The 27,380-nt window shown below is 42.0% G+C and overlaps 1 long non-coding RNA gene across 1 annotated transcript; it reads left to right on the top strand.

Moving 5' to 3' along the window:
* The first annotated feature begins 6,231 nt into the window (after window positions 1-6,231).
* LOC117513280 lies at window positions 6,232-25,851 on the top strand. The gene is made up of 3 exons (XR_004561536.1): window positions 6,232-6,311; window positions 20,612-20,621; window positions 25,841-25,851. It is a non-coding gene; the product is annotated as an uncharacterized LOC117513280 (long non-coding RNA).
* Window positions 25,852-27,380: the final 1,529 nt, after the last annotated feature.

A 27,380-nucleotide genomic window follows, 5' to 3' on the forward strand; every position in this document is an offset into this window, starting at 1 on the left:
ATCCATGACAATCGTAAAACACAGACGTGTCAGAGCTTAAGGCCACATATTTGCTGAATTTTAGCAGAGCTGCCACTGTGCCAATCAGTCGCTACAGCACCTAGCAGCCATATTCAGCAGTTCTATTGCAAACTACAAATTGAGGACGTAAACAGTAAAATACACTTACATGATCTTGTTCCATTTGAAGGAGACAGTCCTCTGGAACACCCTGACCTCGAAGAAATGTCGAGAGTGAAGAATCCACATTTTCAGCCATCCTCAAGCAAATGCTATAGATGACGTGACGTGAAAGAGAAATGCGCTAGTAGACTGGCTTGGCTGTGTATGAAAGTAAAACCATATTGATGTTTTCACGTTATAACATAAAAATATCATGAAATAACGTGATTAATGTTTATCACAAAATAACATCATAATTTCATAAATCGAAATAACGTGATAATTTCATAGTATGAAATAACGTGATAAATTCTTATCTCAGAATAACATGATAATATCTCAGAATAACGTGATAATATCTCAGAATAACGTGATAATGTCTTATCTCAGAATAACGTGATAATATCTCAGAATAACGTGATAATATCTCAGAATAACGTGATAATATCTCAGAATAACGTGATAATATCTCACAATAACATGATAATTTGTTATCTCAGAATAACGTGATAGTTGCATATCTCAGAATAACGTGATAGTTGCATATCTCAGAATAACGTGATAATTTGTCATGTCAGAATAACGTGATAGTTGCATATCACGAAATAACGTGATAATTTCTTGTTATAACGTGATAATTTCTCATTATAACGTGAAAATACCGCATCATGAAATAACGTGATAATTTCATATCACGAAATAACATGATATTTATCACGTTATAACATGAAACTTATCACGTAATTACATGATACTGAGCCAAATATTTTTTAGGGCTTGGCAGCTCAGAGCTTCCGTAATATATATATATATAAAATCATTTTATATTTTTTCCCTGCAGATAGGGCTGTTCTGTTTTTACTAACCAATAATGTTGGCTTGTGTAATGGTGACCCCTTTTCATGAAATGACCCAAGTAATAAACACTGCATGTCCAATGCAGGAAAATGCAGCCAAATGAAGACTTTTCGTTCTCTAAATGCAGACAACGCCAGATATGTAAACAGGTGTTTAACACAGAGACAAATTTGTCTTAAACTGCTCTGTACAATTTCAGCCAGGATGGATTATTGAGTAAATCATTGTTTCCTTTAGATTTTAGATAATGTTCTTCGAAACACAAAGAACAGTTTTGTCCCCATATACTGTATTCTCACCATTCTTTATTTTGCAACACAAACAAATTCACAGTCTTTTGTTCACACACTAATTATGCGGTTAGTGATTGAAAAAGCTGCAACGGTAGAAAGGAAGGAAGGTGAAAATGAAGAATTCACTTTCTTGTGCTTCCTTGTTGAATATTCATATAAAATCAATTTTTGATGCTTTCGGGTGTTTGTTCCATGACAATGCAATCACTTCCGATTTGTGAAGCTGTTAGGTACCAGGAAATGGGTGAATTATTATTGTCGAAGAAGAGAAAGGTGTTTATGCTCTGAGCTAGACATATGTGAGGTGTCTGGGGAAGACATTAAAAGTGTGGCTTAATCACCGCCCCCACTTATATAAAGATTTACTTTTATTTCATTTGATTACATTTGCTAAATAGGTATGTCAGTAAGTTGATTTACTGAGTACTCCTAATAACCAAATTTGTAGATTTTAACCCATCGTTAGCTGTCATAATTTTAACTGGAGCTTTGAGCTTCTCTGAGATGTTTGAGAGCACTTAAAGATAATTATTGCAAAATGACGCACTAATGAGGGGAACGACGGCCCTCGAGTCTTTACGTGACAGCAGGACCTGCTGCTATGACGCCAACCTTTTAGGCGTTATTTTGTTTGCCTACGTGACAGTGTCAGACTTTCTATAGATGTGACGCAAGTCGTAATAATTGGCCGGTGCGCAGGAGATGCAAATTGCACAGGATTTATTAAAATGTACCTTAAAGGGGGTTAGAAATGTCTGCCTACGAGTCAAATTACCATTTTGCCTCTCTTTGAGTCTTTCTTCTTTTATTTGTCAACCTCTCTTAAACTTCCTGTGCTCTTGGATGAGGTCAGGTGCAGCCCTTCATTTGCGGCAGAGGATTTTCGTCTCCGATAGAAAATTGCAAGGCATTTAGAGCTATCGGGGAGGGTCAGGGACCTTTACTTTAATTTCCCTTTATCTTCTCTACCATGCTGCACGACCCCAAGCACATCACCGTGCTGATGTCTGGCCTGTCTCTGTGCATGCTGTTTATTTGTGTACCTTTTTTTCACTCTCAATCAAACAGGATGGAATTTTATCATCAGAACTTTGCAATTCAAGGATCTCTACGCTTGTATCAGAATGACATGACATGTCAAATTCAAATTGTGACACTTTATTGTAAGATTATTGTGTTTTCATTGGGATTCGATCGGTGTGTTTTGATGTGGAGATTAATCTGGAGTAACTGAGGTGTTGTACCTGCTGGACGAACCTGGCTGAAGGGAAAGCATTTGTGTTGCAGCCTGAACGTGTGCAGGAATATTAATGACTCTGCTCAACTGATTTCATTCACTGAGAAACTTACATGTGGCTGTTTGGTGTCTCCCCACAATTGTTACTGGGACATTTGTAGCCACTGGTCAGCTGAGAGTAGTAGTCATTTCTCAACAGTGATAGTGAAGTTTCTGTGAAGACACTGAATGCATGCTACTACGAATACACACAAAACAGAGGATGACCAGTCTTCAGTTGTAAGTACTTGCAAGCACATATCAAAGATGAGCCAAGCAGCTTGTCTTTGAGTCCAAATTTCCATATGGCACAAAGGAGCGCAGTGCACAATGCAAATGTTTTTGATAGTTTCCACCCATGCTGTTGTGGTTTTCATGCCCAGCACTGAAATTGTCAGGGTTCTGTCCCATCCTAGGCTCATATTTTGGTTTTACCAAATGTCTATGTCCTTGCCCACCTCTTTGATCCCCGGTCTTTGATTTCCTGTTTGTTATATTTGCGTCACTGCTTGTATTGTCTGTTTGTTATACAACCCCATTTCCAATGAAGTTGGAACATTGTGTAAAATGTAAATTAAAAACAATGATTTGCAAATCCTCTTCAACCTATATTCAACTGAATACACCACAAAGACAAGATATTTAATGTTCAAACTGAAAGCTTTATTGTTTTTGTGCAAATATTTGCTCATTTTGAAATGGATGCCTGCAACACATTTCAAAAAAGCTGGGACAGTGGTATGTTTACCACTGTGTTACATCACCTTTCCTTCTAACAACACTCAATAAGCGTTTGGGAACTGAGGACACTAATTTTTGAAGCTTTGTAGGTAGAATTCTTTCCTATTCTTGCTTGTTGTACAACTTCAGTTGTTTAGCAGTCCGGGGTCTCCGTTGTCTGGACTGCAGACAGGCCAGTCTAGTACCCGCAATCTTTTACTACAAAGCCACGCTGTTGTAACATGTGCAGAATGTGGCTTGGCATTGTTTTGCTGAAATAAGCAGGGACGTCTCTGAAAAAGACGTTGCTTGGATGGCAGCATGTGTTGCTCCAAAACCTGGATGTACCTTTCAGCATTGATGCTGCCATCACAGATGTGTAAGTTGCCCATGCCATGGGCACTAACACACCCCCATACCATCACAGATGCTGGCTTTTGAACTTTGTGCTGATAACAGTCTGGATGGTCTTTTTCCTCTTTTGTCCGAAGGACACGACATCCATGATTTCCAAAAACAATTTGAAATGTGGACTCATCAGACCACAGCACACTTTTCCACTTTGCGTCTGTCCATTTCAAATGAGCTCAGGCCCAGAGAAGGCGGCTGTGTTTCTGGATGTTGTTGATGTATGGCTTTTGCTTTGCATGGTAGAGTTTTAACTTGCACTTGTAGATGTAGTGACAAACTGTGTTAACTGAGAATGGTTTTCTGAAGTGTTCCTGAGACCACACAGTAAGATCCTTTACACAATGATGTTTTTAATGCAGTGCCACCTGAGGGATTTGTTGTGTGGGCCGCCAGAAGAGGAGGTACTGCTGGCCCACCACCAGAGGGCGCCCTGCCTGAAGTGCGGGCTTCAGGCACGAGAGGGCGCTGCCGCCACGGACACAACCGGGAGTGACAGCTGTCACACATCAACTCATGACAGCTGTCACCCATCATTTCATCACTCCATAAAAGCTGGATGTCATCTCCACCTCGCTGCCGAGATATCATCTACCTGTGAAGGTAATTTTCTCTGCTAAACCGAAAACACTGACTAATAGTCTGAACTTCTTTGCAGCTGTTTTCCTGTGGGTGTTGCCTTATCTGTGGGATTGGCGTTTGGTGTGATCAGCGACGGCTTCGCTTCACACCCCAACCAGATAAGTGGTTAGACAGGAGCTGCACGAGTGTGTGATTAGAGGTGGAGGTGACTTTCCACCTTCTGACTGTTTTTGTTACTGGGTGTGCACACACCCACATCTCACTGTTTGTGCTCCTCGGCAGCAGTACCAGATCCGACAGTCGGGGACGGTGATCACCTGGGAATTCGGGACTTGGCGGCTCCAGTATTCTCCGGGTTCTGTGGCTGTGGAAATTGTGTGGTTCCCGCTCTTATCAGGACAAACGTCTTCTATCCTCGAGCCTGCCCACACGTCACCTTGGTGTATTGACTGCTGTCAGATTCTGTGATTGTCTGTATCATCGTTGTGCACATTTACAACATTAAATTGTTACCTTTTGGCTCATCTATTGACCGTTCATTTGCGCCCCCTGTTGTGGGTCCGTGTCACTACACTTTCCCCAACAGGATTGAAGGTCATGGGCATTCAATGTTGGTTTTCAGCCTTGCCGCTTACGTGTAGAAAGTTCTCCAGATTCTCTGAATCTTCTGATTGTATTATGGACTGTACTGAATCCCTAAAATCCTTGCAATTGAATTGTGAGAAACATTGTTCTTAAATTGTTGGACTATTTTTTCATGCAGTTGTTCACAAAGTGGTGATCCACACCCCATCTTTGCTTGTGAATGGCTGAGCCTTTTGGGGATGTTCCTTTAATACCCAATCATGACACTCACCTGTTTTCAATTAACCTGTTCACCTGTGTAATGTTCCAAACCGGTGTTCTTTGAGCATTTATCCACTTTCCCAGTCTTTTTTGAAATGTGTTGCAGGCATCCATTTCAAAATGAGCAAGTATTTGCACAAAAACAAAAAAGTCTATCAGTTTGAACATTAAATATCTTGTCTTTGTGGTGTATTCAATTGAATATAGGGAGGCGCTAGCCCATGACTAATTTTATAAATTAGTTCCAGAACCTTAAAATCAGACCTCACAGAGACTGGAACTCAATGAAGGGAGGCCAGAATCAGTGTAATGTGGTCAAACTTTCTTCTTCTTTCAAAATTCTGGCAGCAGCATTTTTATCAAATTGGTGACCCCTACTGCTGGACTGCAGTAAACCAGAGAATAGGACATTGCAATAATCCAGTCTAGAATAGACAAATGCATGAATTGGAGTCTCTGCATTGCCCATAAACAGGATGGGACAAATCATCGCTATGCTACAAAGATGGAAGAATGCAGCACAAGTGATTTTCTCCGACGTGTTTGTCAATGGACAATGAGGGATCAAAAATCACTTCAAGGTTCCTCACTTTGTCAATGAATGACGCATGAATCTAAGTTAAGTGTGTGTGCGCCAGTCAAGCTGATGTTGATATCTTGCTGGACCAAGGATCACCATTTCAGTCTCAATTTGAAAGTAAGAAATTGCTAGACATCCAGGTTTTCACTGAAGCAAGGCAGTCCTCTAAAGTCTTGATGTGTATGAGATTACCAGCAGTTATCGACATGTACAGCTGAGTATGATTGGCATCGCAGCGAAAAGTAATCCTATAATGCTGCAATATATGCCCAAGGGGTGCTATATAAAGGGAGAAAAACAGGGGGCCTAAGACAGACCCCTGTGGAACCCCATGTTTCATCAGAACAAGGTTTGAGGTGACATTATTGTAAAGGAGAGCAACTGGTTAGGTAGGACGTCAACCATGCAAGGACATTCCCAGCAAACCCAAAGTGATTCTCCAACCTAGCAAGTAGTGTACGGTGATCGACTGTGTCAAATGCAGTGCTAGGATCTAACAGTAGTAACAGAACCATGGTAGTGTCCAAATCCATTGCAAGCAGGAGATCATTTACCATTTTAGTAAGAGTTCTCTCCATGGAATGGTGTGAATGAAAGACTTTCTTCTTTGGTGGTGGTGGTGGTGGTGGTGTGTGTGTGTATACACAATTTAGGGACTCGGGGGGGTCCTCAGTCTTTCTTTCTTACGCACATGTGGGGGTGGGGGAGAGGGAGTCACCAAGGAAACAATAAAAAAAAACATGACAGCTGTGGCAGAACCCACTCCAAATTTTGCAGGATAAAACTATTGTAAGTTGCAAAAAAATTATAAAAGGAAAATTGGGATTAAATAGTGATTAAAGAGGGAAAAAAGGAGACACTTTTCCAAAAGATGTCTAATTATTCCCCCTAAAATAAAATAAGCCTCACAATTTTTCACTGTTGTTGGAAGCGTCACACTAACCACTTGCATCTAATTCATCATTGTGCTAATGGTACATACAGTGAGGCAAATAAGTATTTGATCATCTGCCAATTTTGCAAGTTTTCCCACCTACAAAGAATAAAGAGGTCTGTTATTTTATCGCTGGTACACTTCAACTGTGAGAGATGGAATGTAAAATAAAAATTCATAAAATCACAATAGATGATTTTTAAATAATTAATTTGCATTTTATTGCATGGAATAAGTATTTGATCACCTACCAACCTGCAAGAATTCTGGCTGTCACAGACCTGTTAGTTTTTCTTTAAGAAGCCCTCCTATTCTGCACTCTTTACCTGTATTAATTGCACCTGTTTAAACTTACCTGTGTAAAAGACACCTGTTCACACACTCATTCAATCACACTCCAACCTGTCCACCATAGCCAAGACTAAAGAGCTGTCTAAGGACACCAGGGACAAAACTATAGACCTGCACAAGGCTGGGATGGGCTACAGGACAACAGGCAAGCAGCTTGGTGAGAAGGCAACAACTGTTGGCGTGATTATTAGAAAATTAAAGAAACACAAGATGACTGTCAGTCTTCCTTGGTCTGGGGCTCCATGAAAGATCTCACCGTGTGGGGTAAGGATGATTCTGAGAAAGCCCAGAACTACACGGGAGGACCTGGTCAATGACCTGAAGAGAGTTGGGACCACAGTCACAAAGATTACATGAGTAACACACTATGCCATCATGGTTTAAAATCCTGCAGGGCAGCAAGGTCCCCCTGATCAAGCCAGCACATGTCCAGGCCCATTTCAGGTTCACCAGTGACCACTGGGATGATCCAGAGGAGTTATAGGAGAAGGTCCTGGGGTCAGATGAGAGCAAAATAGAGCTTTTTGGTATCAACTCCACTCGCTGTGTTTGAAGGATGAGAACAACCCCAAGAACACCATCCTAACCATGAAGCATGGGGGTGGAAACATCATTTTGGGGGTGCTTTTCTACAAAGGGGACAGGACGACTACACCGCATTGAAGGGAGGATGGATGGAGTCATGTCTCATGAGATTTTGGCAAACAACCTCCTCCCCAGTAAGAGCATTAACGATGGGTCGTGGCTGGATCTTCCAGCATGACAATGCCATGAAACATACAGTCAGGGCAACTAAGGAGTGGCCGAGCCAGTCTCCAGACCTGAACTCAATAGAAAATGGGGAGCTAAGTATCAAATACTTATTTCATGCAACAAAATGCAAATTAATCATTAAAAAAAAATCATACAATGTGATTTTCTGATATATATATATATATATATTTTTTTTAGATTATGTCTCTCACAGTTGAACTGTACCTATGATAAAAATTACAGACCTCTCCATTCTTTGTAGTTGGGAAAATGCTTGTTTGCCTCAGTGTATGTAACCTATTCAATACTAAACATGCACAATATTTTCAAAACTTCTTATAGTAACATAATTTGTCCAAATGCAGTCAAAATATGTTAATATGGCAATTCTTACTCATTTGCGGTTGTCCATCACTGTCTATGACAACGTCTCTCTGGCAAATTCAGAAAGCTAAGTAGGAGGGGGATGTCTTTGGTGTCTCCTTTAACGGCCCAAAGTTGGAAACAGCATTTCTCACAGGTTGGGCATGGAATACCCTCCCCGGGATGGAGATGCCTGAGGTCCACATGTAACCGCAACAACATTGCTCTTCTAGATGTTGAACGCGGTGGGCCATAAAGTTCTGCACAACTATGTGGCATAGTGACCACCAATCATCCCAGATAATGGTGAGCCACTCCAGGCTACAGGGGAGATGCTGCACTTCTTTAAAGCAGCCTTGAGGTGATCTTTGAAGCACTTCTTCTGACCTCCAACACAGTGGCAAACGATGATAAGTTCGCCTTAGCGTAGTTTTCTGGGCATTTGACAGATGACCCACCCAGTGAAGCTGCTGTTGCTTGATATGGTCCTCCATGCTTTTATAACCTGCACACTGGAGGATGGTCACATGAGGAACTTGATCGGCCCAAGTGATACCTAGGATCCTTTGCAAGCAGTGGATATGAATAGGGATGGGTGTTATTTCAAAACAAATTGGAAATCTATAAATGTTTGCATGAAATATGGAAATATACACAGAATAAACCATAGCAGGATAAATTTTGGGTCATTTGGTTCCAAAAACCCATATGGACAGAGCGTTTGAACATTTCAAGTAACGCGTGTGTCATATATGTGCTGTTGACGTAGAAAACCACTATGTTGCTTGTAATAACTTCACTGTGGCCATGTGATTCTTGACATGTGATGATTATACTCAACTGATGTTCTTGAAATAAAAACTACATAGATTTTGTTTGTTATAATTGATCGTAACATATGTACTGAATTTTTTTTTTTTTTTGTCAATTACAAAAAAAAAACACCAGATACACTAATCATGGTGTCTAATCAGCATCTTGGTATGGCACACCTGTGAGGTGGGATGGATTATCTCAGCAAAGAAGTGCTCACTATCACAGATTTAGACTGGTTTGTGAACAATATTTGAGGGAAATGGTGATATTGTGTATGTGGAAAAAGTTTTAGATGTTTGAGTTCATCTCATACAAAATGGGAGCAAAACCAAAAATGTTGCGTTTATATTTTTGTTGAGTATATTTATAACTGGATTTTTTACAGAATTATTCTGGCAACCTCAGCTGTTGTTTATTTTTTTGTTTTTACCACTTTTAACGCTGTAGATAGAGTCCTTAGTATTTGTGGACAATACCGGTTGGCCCGTCTTAGACATTAAAGTTATCCCCTAATCCCTTGGTTTAGTTGCCTTGGCACTCTCCGCTTTAAAATGGTTTCATGTGCTATATGTACCTCAGATTACACCTTTATTCTCTGTTGAGGCTCATAAGAACATGTACTAACACTGTCTAGATATGGGCTGTTAACCCTCTCCTCAAGTCCTGCTGTTATTTCCATTCACTCCTGAGACTGATCACCGGCTGCACAATATTTGATTGAGCACAACAAAAGTTCAATTCTGCTTGATTTTCCTGTTGCCAGCTTTGATTTTTTTTTGTGTGTGTGTGTTGTTTTTGCTCATATTGATTTCATGCAATTTATGTTCCGTTTCTACTCTGTCTTGTTTTTGGCTAAATCCATGTTGTTTACAGGCCAAGCTGACCCGCTGTGTGTTGAGATTATTCTCAACTCTCTTCCTCGCTGTGGTTTTCTGGTGTATTGATAGGTAGCCATGTTTATTTTTAATTAAGTCCCAACTACACCACAGATGGGACTCACTCCAGAGCTCTTGCCCCAATTAAAACAAGCTTTGCTACTTCACTATTACCTGCTTTGTTACATATATACGAATTAATTTGAGAAAGAAGTGTACATGTGTGAAGCATTTTGTTGGCTGAGAGATGAAGCACACATCCTTGTAATGCAAAGCCACTGTGACTCTTCATAGAATATTACATTTTAGTATGAAGCACCTTGTTGCCCAAAGGAAATGTTCCACAGATTAAAGATTAAAGATGGAAAAAAAAAGGAGAAGCGTTTCCAAAAGATGTCTAATTATTTCCCCTGAAATAAAATAAAATGCTAAAGACCGCTGGGAAGGTGTCTAATTATTTCATTTATCTGTAAAAGGGCTCATGAGGATATTTCCTTCCTTTATTTAAATTCCTCTGTATTGTACCTTTAGCTGTTTTCTCCTTATTGCATTACATTACATCTCTCTAGTCCATCTGTGCAGCAGAAACTGAAGACAACAAATCTAATCACTGGATTAGCAGAAGTCAGGTTTTTGCAGCATTGGCTGCTGAACTTTGTCATGTTCTGGACTTTTTGTATCATGCTTGTTCAGCTTAGTTTAGTTTGCTTTGGTTTTTTCCTTGTGTTGCTTCTCTGCTTGGGCTTTGTCTTTCCCTATCTCTCTTGTCTGTGCTTGGAGGTGGGCTTTGCACACTGTTTGAGCCACACCCTGTTCTGGAGCTTTCCACTATGCCGCTATGCCTTTGCTTCCAGCTCTGTACCCGTTTGTTCCAAGTCCTCCTAGCCACATTGTGTTTTTTGACCACCTGCCTGTTTTTCCAACCACGCCTTATTGCCTGATATTTCTGATTTGTTTGCTGTTATTGGACTGCCTTTATGTGTACCAGACCCCGCATTACCAACCAGTAAATGAATAAGTACAAATCAGGGCAAATCACGGAACAGCTCATAAAAGCGAACCACGATAACATCGAGGCAACGGGCAGGCGTGACAGTGCAAGCAGCTGTGTGATTTGTTTACACATACATACCTGATATGTCTGATATCAAGAAGGACATGGACGGATTTAAAAACAAATACAACCACACACCATATAAAAACACTGCATTTTATTGAGGTCTGTCAATAAAGTAACGGTCCTTTTTATTTTTTTCAAAAACTATATGGATTTCATTCATATGTTTTTACGTCAGACATGCTTGAACCCTCGTGTGCATGCGTGAGTTTTTCCACGCCTGTCGGTGACGTCATTCGCCTGTGAGCACTCCTTGTGGGAGGAGTCGTCCAGCCCCTCGTCGGAATTCCTTTGGCTGAGAAGTTGCTGAGAGACTGGCGCTTTGTTTGATCAAAATTTTTTCTAAACCTGTGAGGCACATCGAAGTGGACACGGTTCGAAAAATTAAGCTGGTTTTCGGTGAAAATTTTAACGGCTGATGAGAGATTTTGAGGCGATACTGTCGCTTTAAGGACTTCCCACAGAGCGGGACGTCGCGCAGCGCTCCCAGGCGCCATCGTCAGCCTGTTTCAAGCTGAAAACCTCCACATTTCAAGCTCTATTGATCCAGGACGTCGTGAGAGAACAGAGAAGTTTCAGAAGAAGTCGGTTTCAGCATTTTATCCGGATATTCAACTGTTACAGGAGATTTTTTTTAATGAAAGACGTGCGGACGGATTGCAGCGTCGGCTCGCAGCCGCGGCGACGCTCCGCCACAGGAAAAACACCTCTGTTGGAAGCCTTAAGGACAAGTTGGAACATGCCCAGCTGTTAAACAATTTCTCATATACTCACTCCACTGAAAGCCATCAAAAGCCGCCTGGATTTTGCAAATGGCTATCAACACGGAGGTGTTTTTCCTGTGCCGCCGCACCGCGCCGGCTGCGTCCCGACGCGCGGACCCGTCCGCATGTCTTTCATTAAAGAAATCTCCTTTAACAGTGGAATATCCGGATAAAATGCTGAAACCGACTTCTTCTGAAACTTCTCTGTTCTCTCACGACGTCCTGGATCAATAGAGCCTGAAATGTGGAGGTTTTCAGCTTGAAACAGGCTGACGACGGCGCCTGGGAGTGCTGCGCGACATCCCGCTCCGTGGGAAGTCCTTAAAGCGACAGTATCACCTCAAAATCTCTCATCAGTTGTTAAAATTTTCACGGAAAACCAGTTTAATTTTTCGAACCGTGTCCACTTCGATGTGCCTCACAGGTTTAGAAAAAATTTTGATCAAACAAAGCGCCAGTCTCTCAGCAACTTCTCAGACAAAGGAATTCCGATGAGGGGCTGGACGACTCCTCCCACAAGAAGTGCTCACAGGCGAATGATGTCACCAACAGGCGTGGAAAAACTCATGCATGCGCACAAGGGTTCAAGCATGTCTGACGTAAAAACATATGAATGAAATCCATATAGTTTTTGAAAAAAATAAAAAAGACCTATACTTTATTGACAGCCCTCGTATGATCCATCTGTTCCTCTGTAGATGACCCATGGTCACAGAAGTACAGTCATGAAATGACATGAATGAGAAGCAGGGTGCTCTTATCATGTTCACATCTGCTGGTGGCATGTCCAGCTGGTCCCGTGTGCATGTGCACCCCGACACGCATGTCTTGTGGATGGCGCGCCACAGGACAGACACCACATCATGTGGAACAGAGCTCACGTGGGTGACATTCAGACGCCCGCTGCGTGTTTTGATGTAATGGTCCGTTTCACCTGGGGTAGCCTGTCAATGTGCGTGGCGTGCACTCGCTTGCTGCAGCCCATTGCAACAGCAATATATGTTTTTATGTATGTCCACATGAGGACAGCAAGCAGACACACACGTCACAGTATGCAGTTAGTTCATGTCCGTGCAAACATTGTCCGTGTTCTCCATCTGGGATGTCCAGAACCACAGCTCTCCACAGCCGCTTCTGTCGGTGGACACACCTTCTGTCAGTACAGCGCACACACCGTGTCACTGTGTCTGTTTGCAAAGCCACACTCGTGGGGGGAATTAGACAAATTCCACATCCTGCTCAAAAGTGATTGTCTGCTGACTGTTGTTATGCTAATAGCGTGAATGGCTGCACATTTTCTAAGTGCCAAGTGAGCGGCATTAGATGTTCATGTGTGTCAGCTGGAATTTGGCAGACACGTGCCGCGAGATGGTTCGATGGGCTCTCACAGCACACACTCTCTTTCAGCTGCTGGTGTGCACAAATAGTTGTAGCAACAGGTGTATGAGGCATTGGAGGCAGCTATGATTTTACACGTATTACATACAATTCCTGCTTCATGCGCAATTCAACCACATTTGTACTATCTGTGAAGTGGCCCTAAAATTCAGAGCTGTGAGTTTGAGTCCTACTTGTGTCTACTTGAGTCCTTTTGAGTCCTATTTGTGTCTAGGCATATCTGTCCACACAACCTGATAGAATGATCTGGCCACCAATGGACACAGCAGACTCAAATGCATTCCAGCTGGCAGTACGCCATCACAGTCGCTAGCTGGTGCAACAAGAAGACAGTCTTACTGCTCTGAGCTCTAGCTTTAGCGACCGTCAAGCGTCAAGACTCGTTCATGTCTTCAGTGAGGTCACAGATGGAGCAACGTCCCGCCAATACCAGTCAACCACTTCCAGGACTGAGTGCAGCCCCGCCAGTGTCCACAGCTGTGCCTGTTTTTTTGACTAGCTGTCGTGACCTGAGCGTTTCTCTAGGGAGTCCAGAGATGTCAAACCTGTTATCACCCAGTGTGAACTTGATTTTGATTTAATGTCAGCAATGTTTAATAACAAAGGATAATAGCATTCATGATAACTCACCTCACCAGCCAGGCTGCGACATGGGCATCAGCAGAGTGGGGCAGGCAGTCACCCCCCTGCGGCTCTCTTCAAGCCTTCAGCTCCACCCTCCAGCGAGTTTTTCTGTATACATCCCCATGCCGTGAAGCTGCATGATTAGTAATGAAGCTCAAGCAAGAAAGTAGAGGGCCGCCGACTATGCGATCGACTTCCTCATCCTGGCGTCCAAGAATAAGTGGAACCCGGCTGCTCTCCAGGATGTGTTCTTCCAGGTCTCTCCATCCATATTCAGAGCCAGCTCGTGACTCAGCAAGTCTCAAGTCAAAATGACCACCAATTGTTTGCAAGCTGATTTGAGACTTGACTTGGGGCTTGCAGATTGATGACTTGACAGTGACTTCATCTTCACCTCTAATTTCCTGCTTTTAAACTCAGATAAAACTGAAGTTATTGTGCTTGGCCCCACAAATCTTAGAAACATGGTGTCTAACCAGATCCTTACTCTGGATGGCATTACCCTGACCTCTAGTAATACTGTGAGAAATCTTGGAGTCATTTTTGATCAGGATATGTCATTCAAAGCGCATATTAAACAAATATGTAGGACTGCTTTTTTGCATTTACGCAATATCTCTAAAATCAGAAAGGTCTTGTCTCAGAGTGATGCTGAAAAACTAATTCATGCATTTATTTCCTCTAGGCTGGACTATTGTAATTCATTATTATCAGGTTGTCCTAAAAGTTCCCTAAAAAGCCTTCAGTTAATTCAAAATGCTGCAGCTAGAGTACTGACGGGGACTAGAAGGAGAGAGCATATCTCACCCATATTGGCCTCTCTTCATTGGCTTCCTGTTAATTCTAGAATAGAATTTAAAATTCTTCTTCTTACTTATAAGGTTTTGAATAATCAGGTCCCATCTTATCTTAGGGACCTCGTAGTACCATATCACCCCAATAGAGCGCTTTGCTCTCAGACTGCAGGCTTACTTGTAGTTCCTAGGGTTTGTAAGAGTAGAATGGGAGGCAGAGCCTTCAGCTTTCAGGCTCCTCTCCTGTGGAACCAGCTCCCAATTCAGATCAGGGAGACAGACACCCTCTCTACTTTTAAGATTAGGCTTAAAACTTTCCTTTTTGCTAAAGCTTATAGTTAGGGCTGGATCAGGTGACCCTGAACCATCCCTTAGTTATGCTGCTATAGACGTAGACTGCTGGGGGGTTCCCATGATGCACTGTTTCTTTCTCTTTTTGCTCTGTATGCACCACTCTGCATTTAATCATTAGTGATCGATCTCTGCTCCCCTCCACAGCATGTCTTTTTCCTGGTTCTCTCCCTCAGCCCCAACCAGTCCCAGCAGAAGACTGCCCCTCCCTGAGCCTGGTTCTGCTGGAGGTTTCTTCCTGTTAAAAGGGAGTTTTTCCTTCCCACTGTAGCCAAGTGCTTGCTCACAGGGGGTCGTTTTGACCGTTGGGGTTTTACATAATTATTGTATGGCCTTGCCTTACAATATAAAGCGCCTTGGGGCAACTGTTTGTTGTGATTTGGCGCTATATAAAAAAATTGATTGATTGATTGATCCCAACCATGCCAGTAGCAGCAGTCAGGATTCTGGGAGCACTGTAACGATGTAATGGTGTGATGACTCTCTGAGGGATCCTGGAAAAGGTCCCTGCTGGGGACTCAGTTCTACCGGTGGAGTTCAGTATTCTCATTGTTCAGATGAACGGGTCCCATGTTCTGAACCCAAATGGTGTATTGTTGCTGGACTTCTGTACTGGTCTTAAATTATACATCACAAATGCCTTGTTTGAGCAAAAGGGTGTTCATAAGTACACAAGAGTATCTTAGGTCAAAGGCTGATCAATTTTTTAATCATGCCATCAGAGCTACACCATGTGTCTTGGACATTCAGGTGAGGAGCGGGGCGGAGCTGTTGGGTAAAGCCACTGTACCAGCCTGGAAGGCATAAAGGTATTTTCTGGGAATTTTTATTGGATGAAAGTATCCAGATGGCCTTCAACTCACACTTCCAAAGGAACTTAATCTACATCTTGAAGGAGGTCCAGGATATGTGATTGCAGTGGTCCATGTTCATTCTTGAGGCAGCTGCTTTGCATTGTGGCGAGAGTGTTGTCTGTGCCTGTCATGACAGTTATCCAATAACCCACTGGCATCACTGCAGTGAGAGAAGTGTCAGGCTGAAGAAGGAGGCCTTTCATGCCTGGTTGACACAGAAGTCTCTGTAATCAGTGGATGGGTACTGTTAGGCCAGAAGGAAGGCAGCCTCAGTGGTTGCTGAGGCAAAAACTGTGCTATGGGAGGAGTTTGGAGAAGCCATGGAGAATGACTTTCAGTTGGCTTCAAATTGATTCTGGCACATGTCAGGAAAAGGAAAGTTCATAGCCCAGGCTGCTCTCAGCAATGGTGAAGAGTTACTTTCCTGTACTGGGGACATTGTGAGGCACTGGAAGGAACACACTGATGATCTCCTCAATCCTACTGACATGCCGTCCTCAGAAGAGGTAGGGATGGAAGACTCTGATGCCATCTGGTGCCATTTTCCTGGCAGAAGTCACTGAGGTAGTCAAGAAACTCCTAAGTAGCAAGCTGATGTATTTGGATGACCGTCACCCTCAGATGCTGAAGTCTCTGGATGTTGTTGGACTGTCATACATGACACACCTATGTAATGTTGCATGAGTGTCTGTGACTGTACCTCTGTATTCGCACTTCTCAGCCTCCGTAGGAAAGCAGAATGTTATAGCAGAACAAGGGCAAGATGTTGCAAACACAGTGATGTTAGTGGTTAGCCAATTGACATTGAGTCATGAGCTTGGCTGTCACACCTATATATATATATATATATATATACGAGGTCTATTAGATAATAAACCGACCCTTTTATTTTTTTTTTTAACTATATGGATTTGAATGACATGCGATTACACCAATCATGCTTGAACCCTCGTGCGCATGCGTGAGTTTTTTCACGCGTGTCGGTGACGTCATTTCCCTGTGGGCAGGCCTTGAGTGAGATGTGGTCCCGCCCTCTCGGCTGAATTCCTTTGTTTCACATGCTGCTCGAGACGGCGCGCGTTGCTTTATCAAAATTTTTTCTGGACCTGTGAGGAATATCCGAGTGGACACTATTCGAGAAATTAAGCTGGTTTTCTGTGAAAAGTTTAACGGCTGATGAGAGATTATGGGGTGTTTCTGTCGGTGTAAGGACTTCCCACGGAGCGGGACGTCCTGCAGCGCTTCCAGGCGCTGTCGTAGGCCTGTTTCGAGCTGAAAACATCCTAATTTAAGGCTTAATTCACCCAGGACATCGTGAGAGAACAGAGAAGATTCAGAAGAGGCCGGCATGAGGAATTTATGCGGACATTCCACTGTTTAAGGACATTTTTTTAATGAAAGACGTACGCGCAAATTCGCCGAGTCGTTTCCGTGACGACTCGGCAAATCTGTGTGCGCCGCGACAGGAAAAACACCTCCGTGTTGAAAACCATTTGTAGAATTCAGGCGGCTTTTAATGGCTTTCAACAAGTGAGTAACTGAGAAATTGTTTAACAGCTTGGGCATGTTCCAACTTGCCCGTTAAGATTTCCAACGGAGGTGTTTTTCCTGCCGCGACCCCCCCGCGGTCGGGTCCAGCCCGACATGCGACTCTGCCCGCACGTTCTTTCATTACAAAATGACCGTTAACAATGGAATGTCCGAATAAACTCCTCATGCCGACTTCTCTGAAAGTTCTCTGTTCTCTGACGACTTACTGCGTCAACAGAGCCTGAAATGTGGACGTTTTCAACTTGAAACGGTGAGACGCTGCCGCCTCGAAGCGCAGATCGCCGTCAGGCGCCGTGGACCGTCCTTAAAGCGACACTACCAGACCAAAATCTCTCATCAGCGTTAAAATTTTTACCGAAAACCAGCTGAATTTATTGAATGGTGTCCACTCAGTTGTGCCTTACAGTTTTGAAAAAATTTTTATCAAACAAAGCAACAGTCTCTGAGCCATTCCTAAACAATGAAAAAAATCGACGAGCGGGTGGACGACTCCTCACTCAAAGACTGCCCACAGGCGAATGACGTAACCGACAGGCGTGAAAAAACTCTCGCATGCCCACGAGGGTTCAAGCATGTCTGATGTAATCGCACGTGATTCAAATCCATATGGTTTTTGAAAAAAATAATAAGGTCGGATACTTTTCTAATAGACCTCGTATATATATATAAATATATATATATATATATATATATATATATATATATATATATATATATATATATATATATATACATATATATATATATATATATATATATATATATATATGTGTGTGTGTGTGTGTGTGTGTGTGTGTGTGTGCATGGAACTGCATGCAGAATGGTACAACCACACAGTATGATTCTACACATGTGCCTGTTTGTTTCCATAAGGCAATGATATTTCAGTGTCTCTCTAGTCTCATGCTCTGTGCGAAAGACATGGCCAGCCTACTCAGTGCAGGAGGCATGGCTAGCCCCCTCAGCCTATACTCCGTGTGTGAGGTGATCAGAGGAAAACTGTGAGCCTGCCAGTTGAAGCAAGTGACCGCATTATTCCACCCAGAAAGTTTGGAAGCATGAATAGAACTTGTTAATTTACCATTTTCTTCCTAAATATGAACCTAAAAGCGAAAGCGTACCAATCCTCATTTGGGTTGAATCACTGTCAATCACCAGTTGTAATTAATGGCCTACTACTGGCATACTTTAACACTATAAATCCATTGTCAACACTGGACATAGATCCTTCTAACCTGAAACCAAATCCCTTTCAAGATGTAGAACTTTATGTTTCTGTCTGTATATTTGAAATCAGGAAAAATACATTTATGTACAGACTTGCAACATAGAACTATAATAATATAATTAAGTGACCTGGTTAACTGTGTTTGTGCAAAAGTGAACCTGGTCTTTTTTTTACACATTCTGTTCATGTGCAGCCTGTCTACAGCATGCATGCAAGCATGCATGCTGTAGACAGTATGGCCTTATGGTATGTATGGACATGCGTACTGCAAAAGAAGCAGCACAGACTCCAAATGAAGGTATTTCTGCATGCAGTAGCTGCTACACAATTACATAAAATGGCTCCAATCAAAAGTTGCTACTCAGCAGCGTTCAAGCTAAAATGTTACAGTTCGGACCGGAGTGGAACGGACAACCCAAGTCCTGGGAGTAGAAACGAGAGTGGAGTGACTCAGAAAACAGGTTTATAGACAATGGAATGTGTGTGGAGGATGTGGACGAGTCGGCAGCCTTGCAGAGTGGAGACAGGTCCCACACAGTGGTGGAACCAGAGAACCACAGTCCGGACGGCGTGGAAACCAAAGCGAGGAGTGGATGATGCAATCCAGGTGGCCACCTGCAAGCTGTCGACATGTAATTTGGAGAGGACACAGGGGTGAGTGGTTTGCTGAGCACACAAGCCCAGTACACGTCCAGAAGAAAATCAAGTTCACTGTCAGATCTATGAGAAACAGTCAGTATCTTAGCAGAATCCCAAATACTGGAACGAGCTGAAATCTAGAAAAAGACAGACAAAATGCTGAGCTTGGAAGCTCAGAGAAAGCTGCAGGAAAAGTAGCAGCACGCAAACTACTGAGCGCGGGAGATCAGAAAAATACTTGCGTAGGAACGCGCAAACTCTGAGGAGACAGAGAGACCAGATACCATGGAAGATACACTGAGTTTCTGGCGACGATGAAGTGAAGAGTGAAGTTTATATGCAGAGACTAATGAGGCTTGAGATGCGCCACCTGTGCAGAGGAGAGAGAGAGACAGAAGCAGCAGCAGGAGGAACATGCAGCCCACAACATAAAAGTCACAAAAGAAGGAGGGGAGAAGGATATGCTGCTCGGATTTTCCTAGTCGATAGGAAACGTGTCTGTGAGTAGTGTAGGAACAAGGATAAGCTTGCAATCCTGGCCAACACAGCAAAATGGCTGCTTGGTGGGGGGAGGAAAGTGTGTTATGAGGACACTGAAGAGGAGCTGATGAAATGGTTCCAGGAAAGGAGAACAGCAGGTGTCCACGTGACAGGGAAGAGTCTGAAATAGGAGGCACTGTGGCTACATAAGCAACATGGAAATCACAACTCCAGAGCCTTGAATGGATAGTATTTAAAGTTTTTCGAATAACATAGCATAATAAGCCGACTATGCACTCATGTTGCTCAACACCTGAAAGAACGGACAGAGACTTGTCTTGAGAATGGACAAAACACGAGTTTAGTTTGAACTGTCGGGGAAGAGTACCCTTTCACAAACCATGAGGCAATGAGGTAAGTCTATGTCATTTTCATTTTACCCTGTTGTCTCAGGAATTCACAATTTCACTGCATGCAGTGTGCCAAAAAAAAAAAAAAATTGGGGGGGTTAATGGCAGCGGAGGTGGTGGGGGCTTTAATGGAGTAAATATGGTTTGTTGAGAGAGACACAGAGAGAGGGAATAAGTGCTTTGGCCACATAATATAAAATCCTTTCAGCAGGATTTTGTCGACTTCGGCTTTACATTGTAACTGCTGCAAGCAATGAGAATACCAGATTATTTTACTGATTTGGACCCCATTCGCTCCATTAAAATGCTTGACCATCTCCACTGCTCTGTTTGTCTTTCATACAGAATGCTTTCCGCTGGCCACCCAGGCTACTGCTTGTTGTTTTCTAATATTAAATTGAAAACAATGCTGAGAGTCCCATCATATGACTGTGAGTAGTATTTCACAGGGGGGGCATGTGTGTCTGTGCTGGGAGTTCCCAAAACAATGGTTCCTTCCAGAGGTGACAGTAAGCCAGTAAACAACGATGACAGTAATCATGTGTGTTTGCAGCGCTATGCTTCATCACCTGTCCAGCACCAAGGCTTGTTAAAGTACAAATGACTGCTAATAAACCTTCTTTCTCCACATCTCTTTCTCTTGCCTGTCCTGTCGGTGATCCTTTGCCCCCCCCCAGCCCTGCCCCCACCTGAGGAGGCCAGATTGCCGGGCAGTGGGGAGGTGGGATTGGTCGGCTCCATGCTGAGATTGATTACCCCTCTAATCTTAGGACTGCCAGTGTGTCTCCAGGGCCACAACTCCGGTGTGAATCCCCCTTGTTCCCCGGCTACCACCCTTCCTAACTCTGCACCTCCTCTCTCCCTCTTCCTCCATCCCCTTCATCCCTCTGTCCCTGTGCTGCCAGAGGCACTGAGGGACGACACTAAGTCACAGCCCCAGACAGGGCCACTCGCTTGTAGCGCCTGCCTTGTTCGCCATATGTCACGGCAAATGGGGCTCCCGTGGACTCTGCCACCAACCCACAGGAAAAAAAAAAAAATGACAACCAGCGGTGGATTTGGGATGAGTGGAGGAGGCTGTATGAGTAGGGTGACAGAGAGCAGAAAAAGGTAGTTTGAGTTCAGAAGTGTTCAGGAAAAATCATAGCTCTCTTCTGGGACTTGTGCGGATGTAAGACAAATAACTAGATGCACATTTATAAATATCATCACTTTCATTTGTTCTTGGGTGCAGATATGTCTCAGAAGTGTTCACACATGATTCTTTCAGCGAGTGTAGGTGATGACACAACACCCTTCCAGGGTACTTTATCAAGGACACAAGGCACATGACAACCTGTAAAGGTGACAACTGTGTTTGATGATGTTATGAGCTGTCAAATAATGATGTTCCAGCTCTCACTAGATTAAGACACTTTTCTGTGGGTGTGAGGTGACACTGCTTTTTCAACCATGTCACTTTGGTATTTTGCTCTTTCCGTTAAACATCATTTAATTTAGAACAGCTGTGGGAACAGAGAGAAAAAAAATGCCGATAACAATATTTAGCGTGTGGCAGAAAAAGAACAATGAGAAATAATGAAAATATTATTCGTAAATGTTAGAATGTACAGTTGTAATGCAGGGACAAGGTTAGCAGCTCCAGTATTAAAGCCACATTGTGTAGGATTTATGCTAATAAATTGACAGTTTGAGTAAAACCTGATTATAGTATTCATAACCATCTGTTCATTAGTGTATAATTACCTACACCAACCAATCAATGTGTTTTCAACAGCTTAGAATGAACCATTCATAGCTACTTGGCCCCTTCATGGAAGCTGCCATGTTGACACAGCAGCACAAAAATACTCCATGCCTCTTTTCCATATTGCAAGGTGACCAGAAGACTGAAAAAAAAGAAAAAAAAAGAAGAGGCTAACAAGTGTTACAACCCTTATTTGTGAAATGTAGGATAATACATATTACGTATCACAAAAGAAGGTCAAAGAGCATGAATTCCTTCCCCAAACAAATGAAAACATGAAGGCTATCAAAACTGTGATGTGACAATCTGTCACCTCATCACTAGATGACAGTAAATCCTACATATTGCAACTTTAAGGTCAAAGCACCCACTGCAAAGCAGTACACAGTACACTGCAAGTGTCATTTTCATACCCAACACCTATGTCATTATAATGCAAGTGCACTTGTTCTCATTTGTGGACCCATTGGCTTGTTGGTCGCAAAATAATTTATGGTCAGTGACAGTGTTGGAGCATTGCTATCATAAGTAGGCAGAAAGTGATTTTGCCAGCAACCACCAAAATCATGCTTCTAAGTTGGGTGAAGAGTATTTCATCTATTTACAGGGCACAGTTTTCAAATACACTTTACACAAGTACATTCATGACATACAAATATACTGCATGTACAAACAACAAAAGTGAATTGAAAACAACAATTAAAGAAAATAAAACTAAACACAAATGGAAAAAATACAAATCTTCACCTTACTGCATGCCTGTTTCACCTCAGGAAGCTTTGGTGGCTGTTTGCTTTGACCCTGCACACACAAGTGTGAACTCACCAAAAAAAACAACAACAAAAAACAAACAAACACCTGTCACTTGAGTCTATTTTCTAGATAACTGGGTGCCAGGCTCCAGTGCACACTAGCTTTTAAAGGGGATGACAAATGACAATGTGATTGTTTCATTTTATGTCCTAAATCATGCCCATGACTAATTCTATGATTTAAACACAGTCCGTTGCATTCTCCACCCTATAAATAGCCAAGTTTAGTTGCATGTGCCCTGAATGCACTGGCACTGTGGCTCACACTGTGTGCTGTAGATTGTGAACATAGTGTCTGCAGCACAACTACTAACACAAAAAGAAGGTGTACATATTGTATATGTTGTTTGTGTTAAAGTAAATGATGCAAAACGTTTATCTAAAGACATGTTCTACTGCAATTCAAATGAAGACATTGGAAATATTAGCCTTATTTTATATTATTATTATTATTTTTAGCCATGATTACCACTGCCTTTTTGTGTACACAGGAACTGAAAAAGTAAAATACAAATTTGGATCTATTTATTTATTTTGCCATTGAAATGTTTTAGGTTTGTTTTTTTTTTTGTGGAAATGAAGAGTTGATAACTGATTCAGAAAATGAAAATGAACATTACTCATCTTCTTTAAAAAATGACAATTTTACAAGGAAATAAATGGGGATGCTGGGTCAAACCTTGAAATCATATTTTTAACGACACAGATGTCCAAAATAATGAATCACTAAAACAAATGCAACATATGCTGACATGCATTCAAGCAGATATTTGCATATGAATGAATGTGAATACACACTCAAAGAATTCAATATGGATTTGAGTCATACATTATTTGGTCCATTGTACTGAATTTCCATCCAGAATAATGACATTCACATGCAAATTATAACAATTCATATCACTATTCGAATCAAAAAAGCAACAAAGATCATATTTGTGTTCTTGTGTTCTTTATTTTGTTCCATCAATACAGTTTTTTCCAGGTAACAGTCCTATAATAGTGCAGCAGATAACTGAAACCATCCTGAATGAATGTTCTTCATAATCAGTGTTTGAGAAAAAAAGTACTGGCCACTTGAAAATCCAATATGGCGGCCAGGTAGGGGTCAATGAAGAATTCCGCAGGGGTCAAAAATTAAAAATGCTGCAATCATATTGAAAGCTATACCACATTATGTGTTTGATCATAAAGATTCTGAAAAATGTATAGTTTGGACTATCTATGACTGAATGTTATGGGGTGAAAGAAGAATGGTGACAAAGGTCAATTTCAGTTTGTACAGGAGTCAAAAGTTAAAGTTGCTCCAATTTGGGTAAAAAGTGGTGCAAATTATTGGTTGAACTAATAGGATTAATAAATGGAATAACTTTAACTGTGTTGAATGCTTGGTTTGCAAAGTAAATGTCAAGCAATGTCGATGTGCACTGGGTTCTATGGCATGCGACATGTTGCCCTGAAACATGACAACTGGGCATGACACATGGTGCAAACTATTCTGTTTTAAAAACCTATTAACTCAACCAATAATCTGCATCGCATTTTACAGAACCTGAGCAACTAGAACTTTAGATTCGTGTACAAACTGAAACTGACCTTTATCACCAATCTTGCTGTTTTTACCCCTTAACTCCATAGTACTGAGCCAAAGATGGTCCAAACTAATCAGACAAATAATGTGTTATACTTTTCAATATGATTGGACCATTTTTAAAATTTGACCCCTGTGTAATTAGTCATTGACCCATAGCTGGCTGCCATATTGGATTTTCAAATGGCCAGAACTTTTTCCTCAAACATTGATTTATGAAGAGCATTCATGCCAAATCTGATGCTTGTATCACCAAGTAAACAATTCTAGCCAAAACTCATACTTATCTGCTCCACTACAAATTGTGGCTTACATCATTACCTAAATATATATCATGGCATGGTTGCTGTATATCATTATAAAGCTAATAGAGGTTTTTATTATTATTATTATTATTATTATTATTATTATAAACTATTGTTTATGTAATTTATTACATAATAAATGGTTGTCATAGAGACCAGAAAAACATTTTTGAAAATAAACTTTATGTGTCTTGTTTCTATTTATTGTGCACAATTCTCCTGGCACTCACTAAGTGCTGCTTTACTTTCTGATCACTCTGTTCTGTTGGTGTGAGTGGACATGCCAGCTGACTGTCTTGCATGCTTCTGCGCTGTTTTTACCATTTTGTGGCTGTTTTTTTACTCCAGTTTAGTGTCATCAGTTCTTGCATGCAGTTAGTCTTGGTCTGGTCTGCATTCCTGTTATTTAGCCCTGCTATTGAACATAACTGGACTGTAAATAAATATTTTTTACCTGCAAGACACTTGTGTGTGTGTGTGTGTGTGTGTGTGTGTGTGTGTCTGTGCATTATTCATCTGGGTTCTACTTGCTACAAAAACCTGACTGTCAAGAAACATACTTTTAGGTGGTTTCCATGCCAACCAAGAAAAACATTATGACAAATGGACTTTTTTTAAGGATACTTGATGTCAGCACACTAAAAATACAATATATTAGTACAAAAGATGGTGCATTTGAGAGCTTGTGAAGAATATGATTAAGATGAAATATTAATGTTGTTACTGGCTTTTTTGGTGTGTGTAGCCACGCTGCTCTGTACCGGACTCATCCCTTTATGTGTCAGAAAATTAACACAGTGGGTCTTGATTTGCACATAGGTGTGAGACTGCTTAGTGACCATGATTTTGTATCTTTCTCCATGGGCAGCTGGAGTTAGGTTCAGATGGTATCCAGTGTAAAGGTTGTGCAGAATGCTGATGTAGATGTTTGCTTGATCTGCTGCTGTGTGTGAGCAACTGGGTACAGCTGAAAGCAAACAAAAATGGCTTTATATGTGCAAAATAAAAGGATGGATTATCAAGAGGTGCCGTTGGTAAATTTTGATAGGACACAGCTTCTAGGCATGACACCATCAACCCAACATGGCCAGCTGGCTACTGTCTGGTTGATGAAAAGTATAAAATTACCTTAACACCTCACTTTCAACAAGTTTTAATTTTTTTCCAACACTATGGGCAAGCAGTTCATGTTCATCTGTGTCATTAACATCAAATATATTAACCAATGTATGTTTATTTGTTCATCTTGCTTATTTTTAGAATATAAAATACCTTATTGCACATATCACGAGCTGAGAGATTCCTGTAAAAATCCACTAATCACTTCTGCATCAATGTCCATCTGACATTTTCTGTAGTCCAGACTGCATCAAGTAACAACAAGATGTTTTTCATTCCAGAAAAAACATTGTAGATTAATGTTGGGCAAATTGTTTTTAACACATCATAATTTAACACTGTTTTGAATGGAACCATATACACTAGCAGCAATGTTAATTTAATCCTGGAAAATTCACTATGAACATCATAAGGTACAGGGTGAGTAGTGCTTGGAAGATGAGAGTTCACCACCAAAGGCACACAGAAAGGTCCATACAACCTTCAGAGGCTGTCTGAAGTACTCTCACAGGGTACCATGAATTGCCCCCAAACATGCACTTGAGAAAGTCTTTGAGGCCACAGTTTTCTAAAATTCACCTCTGCACCTGTTTATACCTTCTTGCCATCATTCCTTTTTTCCATGTCTGAATGAGTCCGAGTCAGAGAAGAAAAAAAAAGAGAGAAGGAAAACAGCGTGGGTGAATCTGAGCAGAGAAACATCCTCTGGGTCTTTTTCCTTTTTTAAAAGAACTCCTCCAGATCTCATGTTTAATTTATGAAGGAGGGCTCAGGCATGATGCATCCTGGCATGACAGGCAGAGTCCATCTTTATCTGCAAATCGTGGATCGGACCGGACCGGGGATGAGATGCCAGGGTTCATCAGGGCCCCGGGGTGCCACAGACCGGTCAACAGCTGGGGGTGAAACTAACCCTTTCATTTGAACCACAGCATGGTTAATTAAACAAGTTCCCCTCGGTCAGGAAAGCAGCTGGAGTCGCTTTACTCTGTGTGCCAGTTGGTGCCAGTCTGGCTGGAAGGCACACTCCGCCACACAAAGGCATGAAGATACACAGTGTTCCTCAATGTACACAACATATGAGAGAATGCCGCTGTTTACCCGCATTCAGATTTTAAGATTCCGAGGATAAGGGAGAGCAGTGGGATGTGCTTGCTTTGGCGCACCCACTTCCTACTGCAAGCGACAAACCACACCCTTAAAAGCAACTCCTCAGCTTTATGTGTTAACACTTGATGCACAAATTCAATTTGGTTTAAGCTGTGCCCACTTCCAGTACAGACAAGCACATTCCAACATGCCCACATACGCAACCGCAAACTCAGACAAGGGAAATCTTGTCAGACTGAGTATCGAGTTAAAAATTAGGCATCCTTGTCCGCCTTCACAGTTAAAGATGCTATGGTCAGACCCGGGGCAATTTGAGAGGCAGGAGGAGTTGTAGTTGGTGGAGAGAATTTCGAGTGCTAAATCACTGGTAGGATGCTAACTGGGGGAGGGCGAGAAGGAGCACAAGTGAGGAAGCGGCTAAGCTGGGTACAAAATAGCCAATTTCATAGTACACATGTGGATTAAATTCCCTCCTTTGAACACGCTCTGGAATGCCCATGTACCAATTACGCCCCGGTGGCTCAGGCGAGAGCTGTGGGGCCATGTTTTTGGATGTTCTTGCGCCTCTGTGTGCTTGGGCTTGCCAGATTGTCTGCGGGCAGCGTTTGTGTCTGCTTTGATTCGATGCCAGCGAGGCCTCGCAGGCTCTTGGCACCCTGACACCTCCCC

The sequence above is a fragment of the Thalassophryne amazonica genome, chromosome 7 (assembly GCF_902500255.1).
Source record: "Thalassophryne amazonica chromosome 7, fThaAma1.1, whole genome shotgun sequence".
Classification (NCBI taxonomy): Eukaryota; Metazoa; Chordata; class Actinopteri; order Batrachoidiformes; family Batrachoididae; genus Thalassophryne; species Thalassophryne amazonica.